Source organism: Lactuca virosa, chromosome 6 (genome assembly GCF_052849685.1).
Source record: "Lactuca virosa cultivar CGN04683 chromosome 6, Lactuca_virosa_CGN04683_v6, whole genome shotgun sequence".
NCBI classification, from domain to species: Eukaryota; Viridiplantae; Streptophyta; class Magnoliopsida; order Asterales; family Asteraceae; genus Lactuca; species Lactuca virosa.
Window position 1 is genome coordinate 187,989,995 of NC_136431.1, and position 9,481 is coordinate 187,999,475.

Genomic DNA, 9,481 nt, shown 5'->3' on the forward strand with positions numbered 1-9,481 from the left:
CTACGACAAAACTTGGTCTCAGTGCAACTAGATGAATAGAGGTTTCTCTTTGGCCTAAACTTTTGCTCAATTCTCTACTGCATGTGGCATGTGGCATGTGGCATCTGTTCTCTCAACTGTGACCTCTATTCTAGAGACCTCGACCTTTGTTCTTGGAACCCCTATCCTTAGAAACTCTGTTTTCAAAATTTACAAACCTTTGTTCTCGAAACTATGTTGTCTCTTTGGACTGCAACATCACCTTAGCCTTAGATGAGACTTCACATCAAACTTCAAACACGTTTGTTAAATAGTGCAAATTACATAAGCCACAACAAGAGTTCAACAAAATATTACATAAGCATATTTGGGAAATATGTATTTTTCACACCAAATATGATGCATATATTGAACTTGCTTAATTAAAAATTCTATCCATCTACCGTACTATATATTCTTTTTTACAAAAATGTCATATGTTAATTTTGTTTGTTAAAATTTGAATTTTCTTTAAAAGAAATTTTGAATTTATACTTGATAAAAAATTATATTCTAATTGAAAATGTATGTTAGAAATTTTATTAAGAATGAATAGATTTAGGTAATGAAAGCCGATTGTAGATACAAAGAATGAATGAATTAGTAGCACTAAACATTTTGTTGTCATTATAGTTATTGTGTATTATTCACCGAAAGAATACCTATTTTTAATTATTGGATGACCAACCATTAACCAGAATTTGGACCACCTTTTTAGTCTTTAGAATTTTTAAAGAAATCTTAATACAATTATTTATATGTCTTGTTAATCCTTTTAGGAAAATGTGATGTTGTTAGTGACATATAAACGATATGATATGAGTTGTTTAACTATATGTTTGGATTTAGTTTATATAGTTTGTTGGTGATTTTAGTGTTATCAACATGGTTTAGTGTGATTGTTATTATTATTGAGATAGGCTGAGTTACATTTCACTCATCGAGGTTGGAGGTGCGGGGTGCACACTCGGAGTGATAAATGTGAACTCGAGAATACGGGGGTTCGGGGGCAGCGCCCCTGGATGCAAGGTTCAAAGGGGATGCAACCCCTTGGCGGGGTCTAGCGGCAACGCCCCTAGCGGGGTCCAAGGGGCAACGCCCCATTTTCCCGCCAAAAACCATGATGATGTAGGTGTCGGTTATGTCTAATAACTATCACGTTTTGGCGCCAATTTTGGTTTAACCAATTTTAACCACCTTTCCCCCAGGTATAAATGACATGTGGATGTTCCAGAAAAAGAGTTGAACATTCATATACTCCAAATTATATCATAATTTCTCTATCTCTCAAGAACACATCAAGCAAGGTATTCTATGTTTTCAATTCGAATTAGGCATGTAATTCGGATTGGTTCATTCTTGGATTATTCCACTTTTGAATTCGTGTACCCCAGGTAAAAGGGACGAATTGCAGATTTCGGAAAGTGTTTGTTAAACACGATCCTTGAATCTATCCAATTTTGTATTTATTGTTATTCTGATCCCTTAATTTCTAACATTCGAAATCTGTAATTTTTCTGTAAAAGAATAATGATGGCAGAATCTGTTAAAGACATGACTTTCAAATTCGGGAACTTGGATAAGTTTGAAGGAACTGATTTTCGTCATTGGTAGAAGAAGATGCATTTCCTTCTTACTACCCTGAAATTTGTTCACGTTTTGAGCACTCCTGCACTAGAACCAATGGAGGATGAAACCCTTGAACATACCAGAAGAAGATGCAAATGGGAAAATGATGATTACATCTGTCGTGGGAACATTCTAAATAGTATGCCTGACTCTCTGTTTGACATCTATCAAAATCAAGAATCTGCAAAAGATTGTGGGATGCCCTTGAATCCAAATACATGGCAGAGGATGTCTCAAGTAAGAAATTTCATGTCAGTAATTTTAACAATTACAAGATGGTGGATTCAAGGCCTGTCATGGAATAATACAATGAAATCATGAGGATTTTGTGACAATTTGAACAACACAAAATGCAAATGGATGAATCCATTTATGTCTCAAGTGTTATTGAAAAATTGCCTTCATCCTGGAAAGACTTTAAATACACACTGAAACACCAAAAAGAAGAGTTGTCTCTAGTAAAATTTGGCAGTCACTTGAGAATTGAAGAGGGTCTTCGGGCTCAAGAAAATGAAAAGGGAAATGAAAAGGAAGTTAGTGGATCTTCGGTGAACACGGTTGAAGATGACAAACATCACAAAAAACAACAAAGGGAAAAGAAGAAGAAAGATGACCATCATAAGGGTTCAAACAAGAAAGCAAAACTTGTGTGTTGGAATTGCAACAAACCCGGTCACATGAAGCGAAACTGTCGTTTGAAAAAGAACAAAAATGGTGCAAGCAATTCCGGACAAGGATCAAATGATCAAGGTCCAAAACCACAAGGTTAGAACTTTATTTCTGAAATTACTACTACTGCTATTATATATCATGTAACACTAATTCCTAAATCATTATATGTTCAGGATGATGATCATGCATGGTGGATAGACTCGGGGGCGACGAGTCGTGTGTGTAAAGATCGCTCTTGGTTCAAGGATTATGAAGTAGTTAATGATGGATCGGTGTTGTATATGGGAGACCATAATAAAGCACCTATTGTGCGCCGTGGTTGTGTTTCTTTATGTTTTAGTTCTGGAAAAAGTCTTCTTCTTAATAATGTTATTCATGTTCCTAAGATTAGAAAGAGCTTAGTTTCTGGTGATGTAATTGATAAACGTGGATATAAAAAAGTCTATGAATCTGATAAGTATGTATTATCTAAGTGTGGTACATTCGTTGGGTTTGAATATTATTATAATGGAATGCTTAGGTTGAATGTAAACAATAAAGTTGTAGATTCTATATACATGGTTTGTTCTAGTATTGATGATTCATCTTTGTGGCATGCTCGTTTAGGACATGTATATTATAAAAGAATGCTTGAAATGTCTAAAAATGGATTAATACCAACTTTTGATGTTGAAACAGCCCAAAAATCCAAGGTAAAAAATTCATTTTTATTATAATCAATACACTATTGTAACTTTGTTCAAAACATTGAAAAGCATTTCAAATAATACAATTATCAGAGTCCAATTCCAAAGATCACATATTGCAGAAAACACGGGTGTATGCGCTGCGATCGTCCCGATCTCTTTCATTTGAAAACTGGAGTACCTGAAATAAAAATTGAAAACTGTAAGCACAAAGCTTAGTGGGTTCTCCAAATACCACATACCATACATAACAAATGATCCACACATGTCGTACAAAATTGCGAGCCATAAATATCATTCATATATCATAATCAATAAAGGTGCTATGTGTCGCACATAGTCTTGCCATTATGCCTCGAGCCGCCTCGTTTTCTTCCTTTCCAGGCCGGGGGCCACAACCCTGGGTGTTACAGACAAGTGTCAGGATCCACCTCCGGGTCTTTCATGCAAGCATCACAAAGACAACTATCATACAATCTACACTACTAAACTAAGTAACTGTCAGGCTCAGACCCTGGTCTTGCATACAGTGTGCCAGGAGCCGCCTCCTGGTCTTTCATACATAATGCCAAGGGCTAACCCCCAGGTCTTCCTACAATACATAAACCAAACGGGCCGACATTGGTTCCTTCGACTCATACAAACAGTGAGGAGACTCACCTCGAATGTTGAAGCTTACTGAAGAAATCCCTAGCTGCCGCCCCGACGACACCTCCGATCTAACAGATCAAAATAACACCCATTTAGCTATTGGGTTCCATTCTAAGGCCCGCCATCCATACTTGGGGTAAAATTGACAATTTTACCCCTGACCCCAAAATGAACCAACATTAAGGCCCAATTCCAATAACCAAAAGGCCCAACACCAATAGATCCACAAATGCCTACTAATGGTCCAATTTTCCAAATTGGGCCCAATCTCATATGGGCCTTATCCTAAGCCCATACTTTCCTTAAATACAATTCAGATTACCACAAACACCCCTTGGGACAAACTAGGTCAAAGACATAAGTCAAAAGTAAAAGTCAACACTCCAAGTTGACCCAACTCGTCGAGTTGCCCTTTAACTCGTCGAGTTTCCTTCATCAGACTGCAAAAATCGAGAAGAATCGATCCAACTCGCCGAGTTCACCAAAAAACTTGTCGAGTTCATCAGGAACCAAACATCTTAATCCATTAAGCCGACATAATCGAAACTAACAGCTACCCCACTCAGATCTTAACTGAAATAGCGTCTAGAAGCGTAAAGTTTCCAACTTTACTCCTAGGGACCAACCAAGTGGGATCAAAACCCAAATCCTAGGCTTAAAAGCTTAATCAATAATCACTTAACCACCAAGACAAAGCCCCAAAATACATATTTGGTCCTTTAAGGCTGCATGGTCACATAAAGCTTCCAACTTTACACTCATGCATGGCTAGGAGAGGCTCAAAAGCTCATAAGAGACTAAAAGAAGAGCTTAATAGATGCATGAAGCCCTTAAGACCATAAAGTTGGCACCTTTATGCCAAAAGAACTCATGAAGATCATAGATCTGAAAGAATAAGCACTTAGGACTTCTACTTCCCCAACAAGCACCTATCCACGGATAAAAGCATGCAATTTAACCAAATAAGAGATCTAAGAAAATATTAAGCAAGGTTAGAAATATATACCCAAGATGTGCTGGAAATGAAACAGAGAATCAAGATCTGAAAGTTCCTACTTGAACCCCCACCTTGCACCAATCTTTTCTTCCCTTCAATGAGCTTCCAACACACCAAAACACACCCACAATGAGCTCACAACACTCAAGGAGGCTCTAGGGTTTCGAGACTAGGGTTAGGGGCTATGGAGGTTGGGAATGAGGCCACCACCTAGAAATTAAGGTGTTTAAATAGGAGGCAAAACCCAAAAATTAGGGTTTCTCAAACAGCGTCCAACTCGTCGAGTTCCCTTCACCAACTCGACGAGTTGGTCCTTAAAAATATGCACCCCAAAATCTTCCAACACGTCGAGTTTATGCCATAAACTCGACGAGTTAGCCCCTAAAAAGGGAATTTATTTCTATAATTGACCTTCTAGATTCCGGATGTTACAACTCTCGCCCACTTAAATTAGATTTCGTCCTCGAAATCGCTCCTTATTAACACTCATATCAAAACAACCAACCTGATGATCATAATCGAAAATTCTACGCACACAATAATCTTTCCAAGGCAACCGAAACTTCTATCCCGAAGATAACATCCAAACCTTCAGCCCCTGCAACCCACTTCTACCTTTATGAGACTGGAAGTCTATAATGGCCTGACTCCCCAAAAGGCTGCCCATGCTGAAACAACTCCATTAGAAAATCTCAACGAATAATAGACCAAACATAACACTTCCAACTCTGGTCATGCCACAGCCGCTCCAGGTCTACTAAAACCATCCTTAGAGTAGTTCTTTAAACCCGAAGAAGAATGAATCCCCAATCTCTTGAATAAAACCCATCCTACCTCACCTGACATTCGAAACCTAAGTCTCAATGGTCTGACCCCCTGTCAGACCTTCCACACCGAACCGCCACCAAGCCATCCTCATAGAGTCTCGTACCAAACAAAATGCTTCCAACCCTGATCACATCGTTTCATCAAAGGGAAACAAAGTCACTGACCATATACAACTACAGAACACTTATATTCGACCGAAGGCTCAGATAATCCTTCGAGTAGAAGATTCATCCCTGCAACAGTTAGACTCGGACGATAGTTGTGCAACAGGGTCGAATCAATTACTCTGAGATTATTTAATCCCGCTGCGAGTGACTTAGCATTTCCCAAACACCCAGATACTTCACACAAACATGAAAACCCAAAACACTAATATTGTCCGAACCACTGATACTTCCCAAAACACTGATACCGCTTTCCAAACACACCGAGACCTCCCTGGTCCCAACTCGTCTGCCAATTTTTCTAAAATATCGGGTTGTGCCTGGTTGATGAGCTAAAATACTCCCACACAGTCGCCCCTCGCGACTTCTGAAAGAAAGCCTCACAGGCAATAACTTCCCAAACATCTCGTCCTTAACCCGATACTAGGTGGAACACTACAGAAGAACTGTAGTCTTACCTCATACCCGGTCTCCCACGACCTACCATATCCGGCTTCCGAACATGATGTGGCCCTCCCACACCTTTACGAACTGACCCACCCTGGCCTAAACCATCCAAAGAAAATTGCGAGCAAATCACAATTTGCCACACCCTCACTGTTGCACAGGGACCAGTGAATGCTACGAGCCACCCCGCAGTCTTACGAAACTTCTATACTAACTGCTAACTAGTGAATGCTACAGGCCACCCCGCAGTCTTACCGCACTTCCACTAATAGTTAACTAGTGAATGCTACGGGCCACTCTGCAGTCTTACAACACTCCCACTAACCATAATCTCAACCCAAAACCTTACCCCTAATCTATCAACTCGAACACAACTAGATTCGAGCACACGCTCGATCGAACGCCCAAGCTGAACTTGAGTCCTAACTGGAACCTCAACTTGTTTCCTAAAGTCTGTTATCAAACACCACGAGAACACGATCTCAATGTTGGTAAGTTTCCCGAACTTCCAACTCACGCAGTCCTCGATCCAAACAGCTATTTGGAACATCTTCCTTCCCCACGAGGATGCGAAACTTATACTAGCTTCAAAACCGCTCCTGCTCCTGAACTCCTGGACGATTCTCCCCCACTTTGAATCGACTAAATTCTCAAAGCACACGTGTAACGCCCCGTTCTAAAAGTATTTATTTATGAATTTCCAAGATCAAGAGTAAGGGCGTTTCGGTCTTTTGTGGGCAATGGGTTTCATTCAAGAAGGTTTCAGACCGGGGTGTGTCGTTAGAAGCATAGGGCTTCTCGCCACCTTTTCGTGGATATAAAGTTCGTCGGAAACGGATTTAGGATGAAGGAGTTATATCATTTTGAAGTTGTTGTCATTTATGGTCCCTTAATGGAAAAGTTGGCAAGGCAGCCCCTTGGCATACATGTAATGCACGCGTATGTTTAGCTGGGTACGCCCAGCGTAAGGCTGGGGTACGCCCAGCGTAGTAGGGCAAAATGATCGCGGGTGCTGGGGCTGTACGCCCAGAGTCCTTAAACCCTAATTTGAGGGTGAGCCACTATATAAAGAACATAATGGCTCAAACCCTAGCCTCATTATCAGCCTCCCCAACCTCAGAGAAACCCTAGAACGCCTCATCCTTCCATTTTGTGAGATCTTGACCTTGGGAAGCTCATCTTGGTGGTTTTAAGCTTGGAAGAGGAAAAGAGGAAGTTGTCAAATAAGGACTTGGGAAGTTGGAGCTTATAGATCTGGAATAACATCATCATTTGGAACTCTTTGGAGGTATAAAGTTCATAACTTTGCTTAAGAAAGCTTAGATCTTGTGTAGTGTGGTTTTGGGGTTATTTTGGTCCCAAGAATGGACCTTTTTGGAGCAACTTCGATTTTGAGCTTGGGGTTGCCACCCTTAGAGCTAAAAGTGTCCCACAAGTAATAAAGTTTCAATCTTGATGGTCCTAATGAGTTCATGCATGATATTTAGCCCTTGTTATGGAAGTATGTTGTCACCTTTTGAGTTTGGGCTTATTTGGTGGGTTGCAAGTCACCAAGTTAGTGACTTTATGGGTTAAGAAGTGGAAAAGGACCAGGATCTGTAATGGTAGCTTGTAGATCTGAGTATTAAGCACTTATTGGGAAAAGGTCTTAACAGAGGTATCACGTTGAGCGTACGTGCAGGTACGCCCAGTGTACGCACCATCTTGCCTGTACGCTTAGCGTATATAGATGTACGCCCAGCGTACTCTCTCTGTATGGGCTATATGTTTTGGGCCATGGTTTGGAGGATGTTTGGGTATTTGGGCTTGATGGGCCATTGGGAGTCGGTTAATATGGGTCAGGAATTATATTTTGGGCTTAGGGTAAGACCCATTAAGGGTTTGGGCCCAATATAGCAAATTGGGCCATTATTAGGCTACTAGTGGGCTTGGGAAGCTTACTTAGTATTGGGCCTTGGTTGTGGACAATAGATATGGACCAAATTGGTTTTGGGGTAGAATGGTCATTTTACCCTAAGATGGATTAATGTATTGGACTAAGTGATATTTGGTGTTGTTAGCTCGGGGAGCCAAAGGAGCAGCAGTTCGGGATTGACAGATAGCAGCTAGAGGGATATCAGCAAGGTTTCAGCAGTGCAAGGTGAGTTATCCTCACTATATCAATAGGGTCTAAGCCACCAAGGCCGGCCCTTTATCGGATGGGAATCCGGGTATTTGTTTGATATGTATTGTTTTGCTAGACCTGCATCCTGGTAGTGAGGATGGTATTATGTTAGTGACCTGGTTAAGGTCGGTATCCTGGTATATAGGGTAATGCCATGTTAGTGACCGGTTAGGTCGGTATCCTGGTTAGGATGTTGCTATGATATATGATCTGTTAGATCAGTTTGTTTGTCTTTGGACTGTTATGTGATTATCTGTTATATGTGCACATGGTTGTTTGACTGGGGTTGGGTTGAGGTGGGTCCTGCTTTGTGCTGTAGGCCAACATACCCAGGGCGGACCGGATAGACCGAAGGCCCAGCGAGCGGTCCGAATAGGCTGAAGGCCCCAAGAGGGTGGTCCAGACGTGCCGAGGCTCGGAGAGTGGACCAGGCCGACTGCAGGCCCGGTGCAGGCGGACCAGTCCTACTGTAGACTCAGAGAGTGGACCAAGTGGATTGAAGGCCCGGTGCGGGCGGACCAATCACACTGTAGACTCGATATACATGGCTAGACTCAGAGAGTGGACCAGATGGACTGAAGGCCCAGTGCGGGCGGACCAGTCATACTGTAGACTCGATGTGCATGTCTGTTCTGTTTTGAGATACGATATGAGTATGGTTATATGTGGTTGGTATTTTGGGGGAACTCACTAAGCTTTCGGGCTTACTGTTGCAGTTTATTGTTTCAGGTACTTCAGGAGATCGTGGCAAGGCGAAGGCGTGATCGTACCGCTCCTCATATTTTATGATTTATGTGATATGGTTCTGGGGATACTCTGATGTTTAAACTATTTTGAAAACAAGATGTATGAACTTAATGGTTTTGAAATGAAAGAAAATGTTTTAAATTGGTGCAATTTTTATGAGTGTTACAACACGAGAATTGAGGGATTCCCCAATCCTTCTTACTTTCCAACGATCGATCCGCTGACAACCAACGCTTAACCTTGCTAGTGATCCATTACTAGCCAACTCAAAAGACCACACAACCCCTGAAGACTAGTTGAACACTTCCCGAATCTCCACAATGTTGATAATTCCGGATACTTAGAATGATATCCCACTCAAATCTTGAAGTTCAAAGGACGGATGCTCCAACTAAAGCCTCAGCAACAAACCACTTCCCTCGGCACCTTCAAAAACCAATCCAAGCACAATGGCTAAAACCACTAGATCCTGGCGATA